This window comes from Panicum virgatum, chromosome 7N, assembly GCF_016808335.1.
Source record: "Panicum virgatum strain AP13 chromosome 7N, P.virgatum_v5, whole genome shotgun sequence".
In the NCBI taxonomy this organism is placed as follows: Eukaryota; Viridiplantae; Streptophyta; class Magnoliopsida; order Poales; family Poaceae; genus Panicum; species Panicum virgatum.
The window spans coordinates 23,788,768-23,808,797 of record NC_053151.1 but is presented as its reverse complement, the minus strand read 5'-3'; the positions used below and the strand labels follow the sequence as shown (position 1 = coordinate 23,808,797).

At 43.7% G+C, this 20,030-nt stretch overlaps 1 long non-coding RNA gene across 1 annotated transcript; it reads left to right on the top strand.

The window, feature by feature from the left end:
- Window positions 1-15,124: 15,124 nt before the first annotated feature.
- Window positions 15,125-15,639, top strand: LOC120684026. The gene is made up of 3 exons (XR_005679034.1): window positions 15,125-15,171; window positions 15,286-15,364; window positions 15,511-15,639. It is a non-coding gene; the product is annotated as an uncharacterized LOC120684026 (long non-coding RNA).
- Window positions 15,640-20,030: the final 4,391 nt, after the last annotated feature.

Here is a 20,030-nt window from a genome sequence, read left to right as displayed (position 1 = left end):
TTGGTGGTAGGTAATGTAGACTATAGCTCATTAATAATATGATGTAATGGGCTAAGCATGTCTTTTTAATTAATATATCTCTAAAATGTAAATATATATATTAATGGTGTACACCCTCTATCTCATAAGTGGCTAGATTTGATATGCATACAAAAACTAACTGCATATTGGCAAACAAATGAGAATATGAGAGTATTTTCATACCACCACAAATCTTTCTGAACAAATAACCTAAGCAAGAAGAGATAAGCAATGGCAAAGGATGAGCAAAGATTAATAAGATATAATGTGTATTGTAAGGATCATGTGCTGCATTTCTTTAAAGCAGTTAAATCTTATACAAAATTTTAGTTTAGATATGATGTAAACATTTTGTATCAAATTTAAAACAATATACATCTAATATCTATTCAATTGATGACTATCATTAATGCATGGATACTATAATCTGGAATGGAACCGCAATACTTCGATCAAAATTATGATAATCTAGAAGTGAAAAAACATCAGAAATTTAACAGTTTGTCAAAAATAGTTGTGAGAAAATTCTAAGAATATAATTATTGTTTCATGTGTAGCCATTCAATCACATAATAAATATGAGATTCTTTTTAAGATATATTCGCAATATATGTTTACCTCGTTACAATCACATATTAAGTTATAGTCCTTGATCCTAACAACTTGGTGTTGACGTCGTTTTCTGGCACGCGTCAAAAGGGTAATAAGGGGAAGAAGTGTTAAACGACGATGGTGCTGCAGAAGAAAGGGATCGGTCAAGATTTGGTGCCGAGTTGGGTGTCTCGGCGTTGATAGACAGATTTGATTCGAGACGGCATTGGTTTGGAAGGTGGTGTTTTTGTTTATTAAAATTAGTTTCTTAGATATTGTGTTTTGCCGTAATCGGTTAGGACTATGTTAGCATGGGGTATAAATAGGAACCCCCCGTCTATTGTAAAAGATTGATACACATCCAAACAAACAAACTTTACTACTTGCAATTTACTTTTCTGTCGGCTACTTCGCCACCCTTTTTTCTTTTCTTTCGCGAATTCTTTCAAGCCGATCAAAGACGTCTCACATTCGAGCGACTTGGTCTGCTGGTAAGTCTTCGTTTACCGAGTAAATCTGAGCTTTAGCTTCCGAACGCATTATTGTGGCTTCGTTCAGATCTATTCAAAATTTACCGAATTTATCTAAGCTTTGATCTCGGGCGCATCGCTGTTTTCTCGTTTAAATCTATTCACAACTTACCCAGCTTAGTAACCTGTTTAATCAGCTGTAAGCTCCTTATTCATAACGATAAATCCTGTAAAGCTGATTAGATCGGTTGCAAGCTTAGCTTTGTTCAGATCCATACATTCGTGGGTTTGCACATTGCTACCTGGCATGTGCCGGCTTTAGATCTAGCCATCTAGTTGCATATCGGTATCGGTAGCTCATTGATTCCTTGTGGATCGCTTTTATTACGCATTCTTTATACCCGATCTGCTGTCATTTTCTGTATCGGCAGAGCCTTGTCGATACGCCGCATAAGAGTGATTCAGAAGTCCAGCCGATACACTCTTGAATTTGACTGTTTGTTGTTTCTTTGTCAATTTACAGGTCAAATTGACTGGCACGCCTTGGTTTGAATCAAGTGCAGTTCGAGCTTGGCGTACGGGGCTCTCGGGCTTGGTCTGTGATCGTTCCGCGTCAACACATATTGTTTTTATGGACATCTCTCATGAAGCTAAGGGCAAGGAGCCGCAAGAGAAAGAAGAATCTGCGGCACTAAAGAAGAAGGTCACGTTCCGGATGTTGCTGAGCAAATTCCAGCGTGATCAAGAGAAGCGACAGTACATAGAAGAAGCTGAGCAACGTCATGAGGGGCATTGGAGATGTCCTTTCTTTGTGTACTATTGGGAAGAAGACTTGACTCTGCCGACAGTGGATAATTTGTCCAGAGTGCAACGGTTTCTACCGTGAAGACCGATCCCACAAGAAGCCACGGTTCGACCAGAGGCCTCGTGGGCCAATCATCAGAGAAAGAGGTGATGACAGACGCATCTCTGTACATGATCGGCTGGGGGGGCAGGGTTTCGGTGCATGATCGGCTAGGGGGCAGGACCATGCTACGTGATCTTGCAGGAGGAAGGATTTCTGCCGACGAGCGGGTTGAGCAAACTGCTGATGCTCGGGTTTTAGATGAGTACCCACATCGTAGGGATCTAGAGAGAGAGCCTGTTCATGATAATATTGATCGGCCTCAATGGTGTCCAGCGAGTTTGACCAGATCACAGAAAAGGCGAGTTCAGAGGCTGCGTCAGACAGAGGCACTGGAAGAAGAAAGGGAGGAGGTGTTGACGCCATTTTTTGGCACGCGTCAAAAGGATGATGAATGGAAGGAATACGAGGTTGAAAATGGCAATGGTGCACGGAGGAAAGGGATCGGTCACGATTTGGTACCAATCAGGCGTCTCAGCGTTTATGGGTAAGTTTTAGTACGAGACGGTCTTGGTTTGGAAGGTGGTGTTTTTTGTTTATTAAAATATGTTTCTTAAGACAGGATCGTGCTTTGCCATAATCGGCTAGGATTGTATTAGCATGGAAGTATAAATATGAGCCCCCGGCTATTGTAAAGATTGATGCACATCCAACCAACAAAACTTTACTACTTGCAATTTACTTTCTCATCGGCGACTTCGCTATCTTTTTTCTTTTCTGCGAGTTCTTTCAAGCTGATCAAGGACGCCTCACATTCGAGCGACTTAGTTTGCTGGTAAGTCTTCGTTTTACCGAGTAAATCTGAGCTTTAACTTCTGGGCGCATCGCTGTGGCTTCGTTCAGATCTATTCAAAATTTACCAAATTTATCTAAACTTTGATCCCGGGCGTATCGCTGTTTTGTTGTTTAGATCTATTCACAACCTACCCTGCTTAGCGATCTGTTTAATCGGCTGTAAGTTTCTTGTTTATCACGATAAACCCTGTAAAAGCTGATTAGATCGGTTGCAAGTTTAGCTTTGTTTAGATCCACACATTTGTGGGTTTGTACATTGTTATCTGGCACGTGTCGGCTCAAGATCTAGCCATCTAGTTGCTTATCGGTATTGGCAGTTATTTGCCGATTCCCTGTAGATCGCTTTTATTACACACTTTTCATGCCCGATCTGTTGTCATTTTCTGTATCGGCAGAACCTTGCTGATACGCCGTGTAAGAGTGATTCGGAAATCCAGCCGATACACTATTGAATTTGACGGTTTGTTGTTTCCTTGTCAATTTACAGGTCAAATTGACTAGCACGCCTTGATTTGAATCAAGTGCAGTTCGGGCTTGGTGTACGGGGCTCTTGGGCTTGGTGTGTGATCGTTTCGCGTCAACAGGAGGTTCCCAGAAGAGGAGTCAAGTCAGAGATTTGACGTGTCAAGCCAAGGGCTGATGATAAGCAAAATTCAGGGTCATCGGCTGCACCTGTTAACATGGTTTTCATGTTGCTCAGTGAGTTCATGGCGCCAGATGACGATGATGAAAAACAAAATTTGCAACTGAATTTGAAACCTATACCGGCTACTTTTGAATAGTCGGAAGATGCAAACACCTCAAAGCTTTACTTTTGAAGGGATTTGTCGATGGCAAACCTGTCACAAAGATGTTGGTGGATGGAAGAGCAGCAGTAAACATAATGCCATATGCCATGTTGCGCAAGCTTGGAAAAGACTTTGAAGATCTGACTAAGACGGATATGCTCAAAGATTTTGAGGGAGTTGTATCTCCAGCAGTTGCAGCATTGTGTGTTGACCTGACCATCACCAGTAAGACTCTTCCCACTACTTTCTTTGTTATTAATGAAAACGGTTCGTACAGTTTGTTGTTGGGGAGAGATTGGATTTATTCCAATTGTTGCATACCATCTACCATGCATCAATGTCTCATACAATGGATTGGCGATGTTGTTGAAGTCGTTGCTGCCGATTCATCATTCAGTATTGCATCAGCATAAGCTTGTGAAGAGAGTTATGAAAAGATAAGTTGTTTTTCTTGTCAAGCATGGCAGACAGAGCTTTTGAAGATTGTTGATTATGAGGTGTCATCAAGTAAGACAGTTGGATCTACAGATGAGTCTTGAGTGATGATGTAAAAGCTGATGAGTTAAGCATCGGCTGGGTTTGGTATAGCCGACATAATAAATGTCGCCTTTAGAGTTAAAAAATGTAAAAGTAAGGCGATGATGTTTTGATAACATCGGCTTCTGGATGGCCGGCATAATTTTGCATCGACCTCAGGGCAATAAAATTCAAACATACAAAAGGAAAAGATGTATTTGCTGAAGACAAATATCATGAAATCAATAGTTAGGTATTGTTTACAATACATTAGTTGAAGTTTTCCCACCACAGCAAAGCAAGGGGTATATTACAGTGATCCGAGAGCATTTTGGAACACAGATATCGCACGCAGGCGAATGTCATCAGCCTCCTGAATCTCCCTGTTGTCAGCCTCGACAGAACCTGGTATTGGTTTAAGACTTTTGTGGAGTTGGTAGGTTTGACGAGCTTGTTCTTGTTTCTCTACCTCGAGTTGCTGGAGTGCCGATGGAAGTTGAGATTGTCTATTATCTACATCGGCAATTTCTTGGTTTACTTGCTCCAGTTCCTTGGTGAGACGTTCTCGTTTAGCCTCCAGGTCTTTCTTAGATTGCTCCATTTCTGCCTTAGACTGGGTTAAAGAGATGATCTTTCCTCAACTCACTTCCACAAGAGTTTTCAAATTGTCCCTTTGTTTGATCATTTGCTCTTGATAAAGCCGATCAGAAAGACGTCTCTGAGCTCTAAGGACTGGAATCTGGCGGCTCTCGATATATGCAGCAGGATGCAGTGCTTCTTCAAGAGATTTCGGGAGGTTGGCTTTCAGAGATTTCAAAATAACACGGATTGGTTCGGCATCTCGAACCATTTGGCTAATATCTTGGTTCAGAAGCTGTAGAATTTTTTGAAGCTTAACCTTGGTCTCATCGGATAATGGAGCTGATTCTGCTGATGATATAGCCTCATCTTATGCACTGATTGTTCCCAATTGGAAGGAGAATAGACTGTTGTCCGGACTATCCTGCGTCTGATAAAGAAGATGGGAGTGTCAACTGATTGTTGCTTTTCGTTTCTTGAAAGATGAAAGGGTATCTTACTTGTTTCAGAAGAGCTTCATTAGTAGTTGGTATGGAGGGAGATGCAGGTAGCGGTGCTGGGATGTTGGAATCAGGGAGTGCACTTTGGGAAGCGATCGGCAGATCTTGTGTGCCGATTGTCATCTGTCAAATGTTTGAAATGAATTAGAAATAAGCTAGAATCAAGTGAAGAAGATGACTACTTTACCTGGACGGACGAGGAAGTTACTCTAGCCCTTTTAGAGGGAAGGCGTTGAATCTGATTAAAAGGTGCAAGTGTCAGGTTGATGTCAGGAGAGTGGTAAGCAGACAAGTAAGTTACCTGAACCATTGGAGATGTTTGAGAAGTAATCTCTGGAACATCCTCTTCATTCATGTCTTTGGCAGCTATGTTTTAAATGCCGGTTGATGATGTAATCGATAAGATGGAAATCATAATCAGAAGAAAGAATTAAGATTGTTTGTTACCATCCGATGAAAAAGAGACAGCATCTGTTGGAACATCAGCATCTGGTGCCGATCGATTAGAGCATGACTGGAGAAGCCTTGTGTCTTCTGGGCTGTTCTCTTGGTGCTGGTCATCTTGCATTTCCTACCAGTAGCGACATCGGCAAGGGTTGGTGCATCGTAGCCGATAAGAGGATAATTGGTTGGTGGGGAATATTTAATCGACTGTCCGCTTCTGCTGATTGTCGGAGGAGAAGTACCATCAGCCTGTTAGAAATAATTGTTAGAATATAAAGAAGTGGTGTAAGATGGGAAATACAACAAAGAGATTTATGTGCATACCTCATCATCAGTGTCTTTATAATTTTCATCTAAAGCAATGCAGTAGATCCTTATTGATCCACAGAAAATATGTTCTTGTCATTCTGACCACCATTGTGCAAATGGTATGGTGGTGAAAGGTGTTACTTGCCAATCGGCTAGCCGTGGCATATCAGTGTCAGGTTTCGGATTCTTCAGCCGATTGTATGCAAGGGCATTGCCGATCGAGTTCCTTGCCTGAACTTTATCGGTAAAATAAGGAAGAGGTGGCACTTGAACAAATCCCAATTGTATGGCTACTACTGACGTGTAGTAAAACTCATAGCCAATTGTGCTCTTCCCAGAAGTAAAGTTGGCAGGCAAGATTTTTGGGGATATAATTTCTCTCATGATGTTTGTGGCCTCTTCATCATTCTTCCAAGAATCAAGGTGAAACTTGACTGGATTCTCATATTCCTTATTGTCATCATGATATGCGAACCAAATGGTGGAATCCTCAGTAAATCCATTATAGAAATATCTGAAGAAGTCAATTTTGCCAAAGACATTGGGGTCATTGGCAATCATTATTGCTGCTTCAGCAAAGGAGGTGCATCGGTGGGAGATTGGGTTTTCTCCCTCATCAAACTCTTCTGATGGGAAGGACATTTTTGACAGTTTAACTCCCATGGCCTTGTGCATGTACATGTTCAGCCATAATTGGATGAACCACTAGGGGCCTCCAAGATTAGAGATTGACTGATCGGCCCTGAGTCTGGCCGATACTTGGTGGAGCAAATGATAAACTGATCCAAGCAAGTGCTTGCCGAGGGGGGCTTGATTTCCACTAGCTAGAGTTTCTGTCATCTTGAGAGTATTGTTCGTGGGGCCTACTGTTTTGCCACAAAAGATGAATATCTCCAGCCACATGTTGAGGAAGGCAGTGTGTTCCCTGAGTGACACATAACCAGTTTTCATGTTCTTGGTGATATATCCTTTCCACCCGTCGATGGTTCTGGTCTCTATCTTGAAGGAAGCCTTGTCCAAGAAATCAAAAGATCGGTCGGGTGTAGTGATGTTCAAGCTAGTCAGCATCATAACATATAGTAGGGTTGGGGTCATTGGGCCATGACCAAACAGGAAGGCGTTGATGGCATCAGACCCGAAGAAGGAAGCCGATATAAGCATCGGCTCATTCTTAACCATCTCGGATAAAGATAAGTTTAGGCATTGGCTGATATCATATTGCTCCCGGTCAGCTCGATAAACGCCTGCTTCCCTGCGGAACCAATTCCTCCATCCTGGAGTGACATTCGGCCAATATCTAAAAGTAAGGGACCAATCTGAAGTCATGTTTGAGGCCTTAAGGGGGATCCTGCCGGTTTCCATGTTGATTATGCTAGTAGGATTAGGATTGCTCATGGGACTTAAGCAAATCATGCTGGGTTGAGCTCCTAAGCACCTAAAGGTTATAGTGGAAAGGGAATAAAAAACAAATTGCAAACTGCAAACCGAAATGATGGCGTAGAGGAAAACTGAGGCTATCGCCGTATCTGGGGGATCTCGGAGATGGAAGCCATTAGCGGAAACTTGAAAGAGCATGAGGTCTTGATTGAATTAAAGGAGCCATATTTTGGGGTCAAATAATTTATTTTCATTCTTAATTTCTGTTACAGATGAGTTATATTCTTTTCCAAAATCAAATTAAGAGGCACTTAGAATCCTTATAAAAAATAGGAAATAGAATAATTCAAATGACGGTAAATTTATATCCTTCAAGCAATTATTTTTTTAATGGAAGCATGATAGAATTAAAAATGGTGGATTTCATAGTAGGCATCAAAATTGATATGTGATTTTCAAATTTGAGGGGTTTCTTTTTATGTAATTGACCCGTAGCAATGTGTGTGCATTCTTGTTATATATATCTCTACTATATCTTTAATTTTACCTATTTATAAAGAGCGGAGCGTTTTTGTGGTACATTGACTTTTGGTCCATTACGTGTCATTGACAGGTGGACTCGGAAGAACCAAAAGTCCAAAACTACATAGAATTGGTGTTTCATGAGTAATACGATATACAATTTCTAAAGTAAATAATGATTTTTGGTCCGTTAATTCGAATTTTAATCGAAACATGGATAATCAATCAAAGTCCTAATCGGAATCGGACAAGTCAATCAGAATCCCAATCGAAATCCGAACAATCAATGTCTGGCGAGGGCACAACACAAAGTTGATAGTCTCATATATATATATATATATATATATATATATATATATATATATATATATATATATATATATATATATATATATATATATATATATATGCAAATTTATATCTCCGTGGCAATGCACGGGCATCCTGCTAGTATAGATTTAATACTCAATGCATGTAAGATTATCTTTTGACGTGCTAATTTTGAAATTTTGAATTTTGCAACTAAACAAAATCTTAAAAAACTCTAAAAACTCCAAGCCAATTCCAACTGCAGTTCTAAAATTAACACGTCCTTACGAGTCCCCACCCAAACTCCCCACGCCGCCATCCGCCGCCCGAGCAGGCTCCCCGAGCGGCCAACGCACCGCCGCCCGTAGGTGGCCTCCACGCTGCGCCCCTCGCCGGCTCGCCGCCCTCGGCCTACCGCGCGGCCGCCCGCCGCTCGCGGCCTTGCCCCTCGCCCAGCGCGGCAACCGGCGGCCCTCCGCGCCTCACGTCCCTCTTTTTCGGGTGGATTTCGGGTAGCGATTCTCATTACCAAAGTTTTTAATTACCCGACCCGATTTTCCCGAATTATCTGGGTGCCCAGGCCTACTTGCTATGTGCTAACCCTAACTTGCAAGGGCCTGCAGGTAGTACCAATGCCGGTAGCTATGACCGGCGGTTCAAGCGGCGGCGGAGGGGGTCGAGTCCTTGATTTCCGCAGTTTCTGGAAGGCCGGCGCGTACGAGGCCCCCACCGCCCCCTCCCACGAGTTCCAAGGTTCCTCTCTCTTCATCGATTTCGCCATCCTTTTCGTGTTGCTGCTTGCTCATGGTGTTGTTTTTTGGTGTCAGATGCCCTAGAGACAGGGGACTTCGACCGCGCCCGCGTGCACCCTAAGTTCCTCCACACCAACACAACTTCCCACAAGTGGGCTTTCTGTGACGTCCTGACATATCACCGGGCCTGCGTGCCTGTTATCGGGCCTAAGAGCCCATGTCTATTCGGCCCACAGGCCAAGACTATGTAAGTGAAACCTGACTCTAGGGGGAGGACATCGATAATCAGAAAACCTAAACACCTCTCTCGTTCTTCCTCTGTTCCGTCCGGCGTGCTTCCGCCGCCGCTTGCCGAGCGTGACGCCGGTAGTTATTTGGCTCGTGACATTTGGTATTCAGAGCAAGGTTCGATTGCGGATTCGTGGAGCAGGCCCTAAAATCCCATCGCGATTTCTTGATTTGGGGGCGAATTTGGGGGGAAATTTTTCTCCTGATTTGCTCTCGATCTTGTGGATTTCGGCGTGGTTGGCCGTGCGATGCGAGCAATTTAACCGAGCTTATTAGCCCCGACAAGCAACCAACCATCACCAGCCACACCCTCTCCAATCCACCATAAATCCCCAATTCCCCTCCCGCATATCCACCACTTGGCGCGTGGTCGAGGACCCACCCTCACGGCGCGGATGACAAAGACAGAGGACGATCTGGCGGCGGTGACCTCGCGTGTCGCAGCCGTCGAAGACAAGTTCGACTCCATCGACAAGAAGCTGGATAACCTCCTCACGCTCATGGAGGGGTTCAACCGATGGCGCCCATCGGTGGACAAGGGACTCCTGGACGCCTACCAGTCCGTGAGAGACCTGACGTCGCGTGTGGAGACGCTGGAATCACATCCGGTTCTCGTCTCCACCAATGCACCGACGCGCGAGGAAGAGGTGCAGGCCAACGGCCACCGTCCACTACAGAATCACCAGGGTCGTGATGCCGGGGCTCTTGCCCTGCATCCTGCCCTGGTCACGGGTGAGCATCCCCCGCCGGACCAGCCCTATTGTAGTCCTACTGTGAATTTGCCTTTGTCACCACACACTAAGGAGTACCGTTTGCCCAAAACTGATTTCCCTAGATTTGATGGCATAGATCCTAAATTGTGGAAAGATAAGGCTGAGAAGTACTTTCATTTGTTTAAGGTCCCTGCACATATGTGGTCTCCTTTTGCCACCATGCACTTTAACACTACAGCTGCTAGGTGGTTGCAAACATATGAAGCACAACACTCTGTTGAAACTTGGGCTGAGTTGTGTGTAGCTTTAGTCAATAAGTATGGTAAAGATAATTATCACCATCACATGAAGGACATCTTGCAGTGTCGTCAAACTGAAGATGTCACTTCTTACCACACCACTTTTAATGAATCTATGCATAAAGTCCTCATGCATAATGAAGCTCTAGATGATATTTTCTTTGCCACCAAATTTGTGGAAGGGCTAAAGCCACAGATTCGAAATGCATTAATGTTACATAAGCCGAGAACTGTTGATGCGGCTTTGTCACTCGCCCTTATGCAGGAGGAGATGCTGGAGCATAATCAGAAGCGTTATTCTGTCAGAAATGCAAGACATTATACTGGTGGTAGTGTTAATCCTGAGAGACCCTCATCATCAGCGGATAAGGGTGTTTTAGGGGCTGCACCTACAGAGGAAAAATCATCAGCTAAACCCCAGGGGGCTTCTAAATTTGATTCTCTCAGAGCTCAGCGGAAGGTGAGAGGAGAATGTTTCAAGTGTGGTGCCAGATATGGACCCAATCACAAGTGTCCCAAACATGTACCCTTGCATGTACTGGAGGAATTGTTGGAAGTGATTCAGATAGATCAGGAAGATGATCACTCAGAAGCAAGTACTCATAGCAGCGACTGAGGACAATCTGATGAGTTTGTCTCACTGGGCAGCTGCTGGAACTATGGGCAAGAAAACCATACGTTTGCAGGGCCAAATCGGGGGCAAGGAAATTCTGATTTTAGTGGATTCAGGCAGCTCTTCCAATTTCATCAGTGAAACTCTTGCTCAGCAACTGAAGTGTCCATTGGCGGACATCCCTGTTACAGCTGTCACAGTGGCCAATGGTGGTAAATTAACAACATCCAAAGTAGCTCCTGCTCTGTCCTGGTGGACACAAGGACACACCTTCACCACAAACTTGAAACTGCTCAACATACAGTGTTATGACATGATTTTGGGCATGGAGTGGCTAGAGGAATTTAGTCCCATGTGGGTGGACTGGAAGAGGAAATCCATCAGATGCACACATCATGGTAAAAGAATCACCCTGCGGGGAGTCAAGGATAATACAACATCATGCACCAAGCTTTTGTCCAAGAAATTGCAAGGTATTTTGCGGAAGGGTAATTTTGCACAGCTGGTTCAACTGTGTGCAGTAGCTGAACAACCACAAGATGCTGCTATTCCAGCTGCCATACAGTCAGTTCTGGACTCTAACAAGGATTTATTCAAAGAACCCACTTCTCTCCCACCCAAGAGGGTGTTTGATCATCAGATTGATCTGCTGCCTGGAACAAAACCGGTGAACATCAAGCCATATCGGTACTCCCCCACTCAAAAGGATGAGATTGAGCACCAGATCACTGAGATGCTGAACAATGGGGTAATAAAGCCGAGCACCAGCCCTTTCGCATCTCCAGTCCTTTTGGTGAAGAAGAAAGACGGTACATGGCGCTTTTGTATTGATTACCGCCATCTGAATGCCATTACAATTAAGAACAAATATCCGTTGCCTATCGTGGATGAGCTGTTGGACGAGCTGTATGGAGCTAAATGGTTCACCAAACTGGACTTATGGTCTAGTTATCATCAGATAAGGTTGGTGGAAGCTGATGAATTCAAGACAGCGTTTCGCACTCACAATGGTCACTGGGAATTCAGGGTCATGCCATTTGGGTTGACCAATGCACCGGCCACTTTCCAGGCTATCATGAATACCATCTTCTCTCCATTATTGAGAAAGTGTGTGTTAGTGTTTGTTGACGACATTCTCATATATAGCAAGTCCCTGGAGGAACACAGACAACATCTATCTGTTGTCCTTGATATTCTCAGGGATAACAAGCTGCTAATCAAGCCATCTAAGTGTTCATTTGCCAGACAACAGCTTGAGTACTTAGGCCACATCATTGGGTCTGAGGGAGTCAGCACCGATCCCTCCAAGATAGCTGCTATCCAGCACTGGATCACACCAACAAATGTGAAGCAACTGCGTGGTTTTTTGGGGCTGTCTAGATATTACCGCAAGTTTATTCAAGGTTATGGTGTTCTCAGCCGTCCCTTATCGGATTTGTTGAAAAAGAATGTTCCATTCATTTGGACTCCTACACATCAAGCTGCCTTTGATTCCTTAAAGAAAGCTTTAATCTCCGCACCGGTCTTGCAAATGCCTGACTTTTCGAGGTCTTTCACTATTGAAACCGACGCCTCCAATGCTGGAATTGGTGCTGTCCTCACTCAACAAGGGCATCCTATAGCCTATCTCAGCAAGGCTTTAGGGCCTCGAGCTCGAGCTATGTCAACATACGAAAAGGAGTGTTTGGCAATCTTGTTGGCAGTGGAGAAATGGCGATCCTACTTGCAGCATAAGGAATTCACTATAGCAACAGATCATAAAAGTCTTACTCATTTGGGGGAGCATAAGATTCATCAAGGCATGCAGCACAAGGCCTTCCTCAAATTAATAGGCTTACAGTATCGAGTTGTATACAAAAAGGGTTTGGAAAACAAAGCTGCAGACTCTCTGTCTAGACAGTCACCTCCACTAGAGCTCTCCGCAATATCAGCAAGCAAACCAAGGTGGTTGGAGATCATAACAGAGGGATACAACAAGGATCCTCATACTCAGCAGCTGCTCACTGAACTCAGTATCACTGGCTATAATGATCAAGGTTTTACATTAGCTGATGGATTGATCAGGTTTAAAGGGAAGATATGGCTCGGTTCTCATGCTGCAGCTCATCAAGCAGTATTATTGGCCCTGCATTCTAGTGGGCTGGGTGGTCATAGTGGAATGACGGCAACTTATCAAAAGGTCAAGGCTTTGTTCGCTTGGCCCCACATGAAACAGGACATCCGTAACTATGTTGCAGCTTGCAGTGTGTGTAAACAAGCAAAAGTGGAGCACACCAGAACCCCAGGTACTCTACAGCCCCTTCCTATACCCACTCAAGCTTGGACAATAATTAGCTTGGATTTTGTGGAAGGGTTACCCAAGTCCCAGCAGTTTGACACAATCTTGGTCGTCATTGACAAATTTACCAAGTATGGTCATTTCATTCCTATGTCTCATCCATTTACGGCTCTCACCGTGGCTCAATTGTTTATCAACCACGTCTATAAGCTGCATGGTCTGCCCCAAATTATCATATCAGATAGGGATCGGGTGTTCACTAGCTCTCTCTGGCAGGAGCTATTCAAGTTGACTGACACCACACTCAACATGAGTTCCTCTTATCATCCACAGACCGATGGGCAAACGGAACGATTGAATCAATGCCTCGAAACATATCTGCGATGTATGGTCCATGCATGCCCCAAGAAGTGGTCTCATTGGCTAGCCTTAGCCGAGTTTTGGTACAATACTACATTCCACTCCGCATTGGGCAAATCACCATTTGAAGTTCTCTATGGCCATTCTCCTAGGCATTTTGGCATTATGGCGACTGATCAGTGCTCCAGTCAGGACTTGGCTCAGTGGTTGTCGGACCGATCACTCATGCAGCAAGTGATACGGGACAATTTACAGCGTGCTCAACATCGTATGAAACAGCAGGCTGACAAACACCGTTTGGAACGAGAGTTTGCTGTGGGGGACTGGGTTTATCTTAAACTCCAGCCTTATGTTCAGCTATCGGTGGCGCGGCGCACTAATCAGAAGCTGAGTTTCAAATATTTTGGTCCTTATCTGGTGCTGCAGCGCGTTGGGAAGGTCGCCTATAAACTTCAGCTCCCAGCGGATAGTCATGTTCATCCGGTGGTTCACGTCTCCCAGCTGAAGAAAGCATTGCCTCCTGACACGGTGGTAAATCCTGACTCTGTACTTCTCATGCTTGCATCTGACAAGGTGTTTGAACCTATGAAGTTGTTGCGCTCGGAGTTGAGGAAGGTTGGTGGCGCGACAGTACCCTTTGCGCTGGTACGGTGGGCACATCTTCCTGATGAGTGGGCCACTTGGGAGAAGCTCCATGATATTCAGATGTCTTCGTCAGCAGCCACAGCTTGAGGGCAAGCTGTGTTTTAAGGGGAAGGGCATGTGACGTCCTGACATATCACCGGGCCTGCGTGCCTGTTATCGGGCCTAAGAGCCCATGTCTATTCGGCCCACAGGCCAAGACTATGTAAGTGAAACCTGACTCTAGGGGGAGGACATCGATAATCAGAAAACCTAAACACCTCTCTCGTTCTTCCTCTGTTCCGTCCGGCGTGCTTCCGCCGCCGCTTGCCGAGTGTGACGCCGGTAGTTATTTGGCTCGTGACACTTTCGGAGGTTGGTGATACAACGCTGTTTCTCTAGCCTGTTCCATGATTCTTTGGGTATTGCTGCTGTGGTGTTGAACTGGGAACCCAGGGCGTCGGTTCTACAGTATAGGGTTTCATTCTTATTATTGTTAGGTCGAGGGGGAGAATATTCTGCAACTGAAAGACTCATCCCCTGATTGATGTTGGTATGGCACTGTTGCTGCTGCACACAGCAATCGTAGTTGATCTTGATGGAAGAAATTTTTAGCTGATTATGTAACTTTGGTACTTATATTATTTGATGAGTCTGTTGTGCCAAATGAGATAAACGTAAGAGTAGTCCCCTGATCGATGGGAATGCGTTAGGGAAACACTGCAGTGTTTCCTGTTTTGTGTAATTGTGCCTGATTATATTATGTACAAAGCTTTTTTGTGACTTCCGCTGAGTGTGGAACTTATTCATAATCCAATGTGTAATGATCATGCTGGAACTAATAGATCCGATGCAAATTGTGCTCTAGTTTTCTTTTCCATAAATGGCAATTTAGCATTTCTAACTTTCTAAGAGTTCTGGCAATTCAACAACTTCCCGTAACAGATTCATCCCAAATGGTGTTCTATTGGAAAAATAGTTACAGCTAGATGATTCAGAGATGGCATTCTTTATCTCTTCTGTTCGAGATATCTGTGTGACCTGTCAATATTCCCTTAAAGTTTGTTTCTTCTTGTTTCTGTTGCAGCTATAGCTGAACTTCTTGACAATGCAGTGGATGAGGTTTGTAGTATCTTCTGAAAACTTAATACATTTCGCTCAAAACTAGCTGAATTTTCTCAGTTTGTTATTGGTATATGTTGCGATGGCAGTAACTATTTTTTGACATTGTCTCAGATAAACAATGGTGCAACGTTCATAAAAGTGGATAAAAGCATCAATTCGAAAGACAATAGCCCAATGCTAGTTTTCCAAGGTACTAAAAAAAAATCAAAATCCAGTATAAAGTTTGTTGTTGGAATACAATTAGTTTTTTTATAAGTGGAATATAATCAGTTGGACAGGATGGGGTAGATTAGAGTCTTTCCTATAGTAATTTCTGCTAACATGGGAGTTTCACAGATGATGGAGGAGGTATGGATCCTGAAGGTGTTCGTCGATGCATGAGTTTAGGATTCTCAACCAAGAAATCTAAGAACACTATTGGCCAGTGTATGTATTATTTTATTTAAACTTGATGATTTATGACCTAGACTACATGAAAACACTTCCGTATTATACAACATCTTCCATCGAGAAATATTCTATCAATAATTTCACTAAGTACCGATCGACTAAGTACCGATCGATGGACGGGGTCGAGAAATATTCTCTAAGTGATTCAAGAAGTATACATAAAATATTCTATCGATAATTTCACTAAGTACCGATCGATGAACGAGGTCGAGAAATATTCTCTAAGTAATTCAAGAAATATACATGAAATATTCTATCGATAACTTCACTAAGTACCGATCGATGGACGAGGTCGAGAAATATTCTCTAAGTAATTCAAGAAATATACATGAAATATTCTATCGATAACTTCACTAAGTACCGATCGATGGACGAGGTCGAGAAATATTCTCTAAGTAATTCAAGAAATATACATGAAATATTCTATATATGAAATATTCTATCAATAATTTAACTAAGTGCCGATCGATCCATGGACGAATCAATTTAATGCTCCGTACATATGTCATACACATATGTTATACACATACACATTCAGTAAATCAAATTTCAGTTAAAAAATCTGTTAATCAAATTTCATACACATACATATTCAGTTAATCAAATTTCGTACACATACATATTCAGTTAATCAAAGTTCGTACACATACATATTCAGTTAATCAAAGTTCGTACACATACATATTCAGTTAATCAAATTTCATATACATAAATATTCAGTTGATCAAATTTCAGTAAAAAATTGCAGTTAATCAAATTTCAGTTAAACAAAACCGCAGTTAAAAAAATAAGGTTGTTAGGGCTGCGGGCGGTGCACGGCCGGGAGCACGGCGGCACAGCCCGCACGTACGGCACGAGGAGGAGAACGACGACGGCCGGGACCTCGCTCAGAGGAGGACGACAGCAGCCGGGACCTCGCTCACAGGAGGACAACGACGGCTCGAGCGGCACGCAACGGTGGACGACGGCGCGAGCGGCGCGTGGGGAGGAGGAGGACAACGGCGCTCGGGGCGGGGGCTCGGGGACGGCGGAGATCAGGGACGACGGCGCGGTGGGGCGGTGGAGCTCGGGGACAGGATGGGGGACGTCGATGGTGCTCGGGGACGGCGGAGCTCGGGACTGACGGCGCGGTGGGGTGGCGGAGCTCGGGTGGCACGACCTCTGGCGGCGGAGGTCGGCGGCGCTTGGGGACGGCGGCGGCGGCGAGCAAGAGGCGCGGTGGGAGCAGGGGACGACGGCGGCGGAGCACAGATCAAGAAAATCACCAAGTGTTGGAGAAGGGGGGGAGGAAGAAGGGAGATATATTGGGGCGGGGGGCTTTTGTCCCGAGAGAAGCCACAACCCGGGACAAAAGGCCATTTAGTCCTAGGTATTGTCTTCACCCGGGACAAAAGGGGGGGGGGGGCTTTTGTCCCGGGTGAAGCCACCACTCAAGACTAAATGGCCTTTTGTCCCGGGTCGTGGCTTCTCCCGGGAGAAAAGGTGTTTTTTTGGCGGGCCGGGAATTTCCCGGCCTGCGGCCCACCTTTAGTCCTGGGTGGATCTACCACCGGAGACAAAAGGGGCCGTTTACCCTCCTTCCCGCCAAATCTTTTTTCATTTGTTTCTTTTTACTTACCTTTTAAAATAGGCTTTCATTTATTACTTGAGTAAAAAAAATTATGGATCCAAAAATTATGGAACAAAATTTCTTATTGTATATAGACTTGATATACACAACAAAAATGTTTAATTTTCATTCAAGTGATTGGTCAACTAAATATATAACTTTGTTCATATTATATTTTTTATTTTGACCATGCAAAAATGTATTAGGTGAATAAATTTTTTCAAACTATTGCTTTTCAACAGAAAATGGATTCTATCACGATATTAACGTTTTAAAAGTGAGTTTTACATAAAATTAAGCCATTTCATGGGAGTAATAAGTAGTTTGTGAGTTTGTGAGATAGTGTGTGTTAGTGAGATAGTGTGTGTTAGTGAGAGAGTATAGTGTGTTAATATGAATGTAATTTCATGAAATAAATATAATTAGTTGAGTAATCGATATCATTGTATGAAAATTAAATGAGTCTGATAATTAAGTGAAAAATATAAAAAATGATATATATATACATATATATAACACATAAAGAATAATGGTACAATACATATATAATAAAAGTATTTGAATTGTCATTACTATTTTACAGAATAGTATAAAATGATTCAAGTACATCAAGGATCAGGAGCTACTGTACGGTAACAGACTTTCTCTTCACAAATGTCCCTTGATTATGATCACTGACGCAAGTATGAGCATCATCATTGGCTAGCAGGATGCATGGATCAGCATTTACTTCGAAAGGTGGAATTGCAACAAAATTGTTATATTCTTTTGAGAAGTCTATCTTGTCCTCCACTCCAACGATGTTTCTCTTCCTTGATAGAACTATGTGTCGCTTAGGCTCATCCTTTTGCTTGTTTATCCCCTTCTTTGGCTTGCTGGACATGTCCTTAACATAGGAAACCTGAGCGACATCCTGGGGTAGGACAAATGGCTCATCTCTATACCCAAGATTGTTGAGATTAACTATTGTCATCCCATACTAATCTTTTGTTACCCCTCTTCCAGATAGCTTAGCCCATTGGCAGCAAAATAGAGGCACCTTGAAATTGGGACCGTAATGCAGCTCCCATATCTCTTTAATGCAGCCGTAATATGTGTCCTTTTTTCCATTATTGTCCGTGGCATCCATACGGACACTGCTGTTTTGGTTGGTACTCTTTTTATCTTAGGCTATCGTATAAAATGTGTTTCTATTTATCTCGTACCCTTGGTATGTTAAGATATTCCAAGATGGTCCCCTAGCCAATAAGAACAGTTGTTCACTTATATCCAAGTTATGCATTAGATGCTTCCGCAACCAGCTATCGAAAGTATTCATGTGCTCATGTGTAATCCATGCCTCAGACATTTTCGGGAATTCGGAGAGCAGAATCTTCTTGTGTTCCTCGATACACGGGTCCACCAAGGATGATTGTTGAAGAACCGCATAATGCACTTTCTTGAATGAGAAATCATTTGTGCAGACATATGATTTCTTTCCTAATGTACCATTTCCATTTAGTCTCCCCTCATATCGTGATTCAGGGACCCCAATTGGTTTAAGGTCATCAATAAAGTCAACACAAAAGTCAATGACCTCCTCAGTTCCGTAGGCACTAGCGATGCTTCCTTCTGGACGAGCTCAATTACGAACACATTTCTTTAGTACCCCCATGAACCTTTCGAAGGGCAACATGTTGTGTAAGAATACTGGTCCGAGGATATCAATCTCTTTCACAAGGTGCACTAGAAGATGTGTCATGATGTTGAAGAAAGAGGGTGGAAATATCAGCTCAAAGCCAACAAGGCATTGCGCCACATCGTTTTTCAGCTTTATCAGTTTGTCAGGGTCAATTACCTTCTGAGAAACTGCGTTGAGGAAGGCACATAGCTTCACGATGGTTAACCGGATGTTGTCAGGCAGAGTCCCCCACAGCACAACCGGAAGAAGTTCGGTGATAAGCATGTGGCAGTCATGGGACTTTAGATTTGTTAATTTCTTCTCTGCCAATTTATATTGGACAAGTATCCATATGGAATCTTGATACTGCTCAAGTAGTCAAACATGCTTTCCTTCTCTGGTTGACGCAAAGATTCTTCGTGAGGTGCATCACGTCAATTGCATGACGAACATCTAAAACTTCCCAATATGGTAGCTCCCAAAAAATAGACTTCTTCTTCTACATGGGCGCCATTCTATTTTCTTTCTGAACAAGTTGGCTACCAGGTCTCTTTCTGTCGGATTGTTATTCCGGCCAATCCACCAGGGGTGTACCCGGCGGTAGAGTTTCAGGACGGGGATCTCAGGACCAAGAGCTCAATGGTAACACGAAGACGCAGGGACTTAGACAGGTTCGGGCCACGATGTGCGTAATATCCTACGTCCTGTGTTTGTGGTTGTATTATGGTTTGCAGGATGCTGCGTAAAGGTGGAGAAAGTCGAGAGAGTCTATGGGATGGCCTACGTCTCCCTTATATAGCCCAGGAGACGTAGGGGTACAAGGAATGATATACTCGGGTTGTTTTACAAGGAAGGAGGTCGGTTAAGATCCCTAGATATCCGGGTCTCTAGTTGGAGCCTCTCGTCCTGATCTTCTGGAGATCCTTTCCGCGCACGGCCGAGTCCCGTACGCCGAGTAGTTGTAGCCGAGTCACCGAGTAGGGTAGCCACCCGGGTTCCGGGGACCCCACTCGGTAGGGAGGTATATAGATCTACCTCCGTCAAGCCCCCGAGCGCCGGAGGGCCGAGTCGAACTTTGTGGTAGTCTGAACGAAGTCCTTCGGTGCTCATGATGGTCATCGGTCTTGTTTTGTTAGC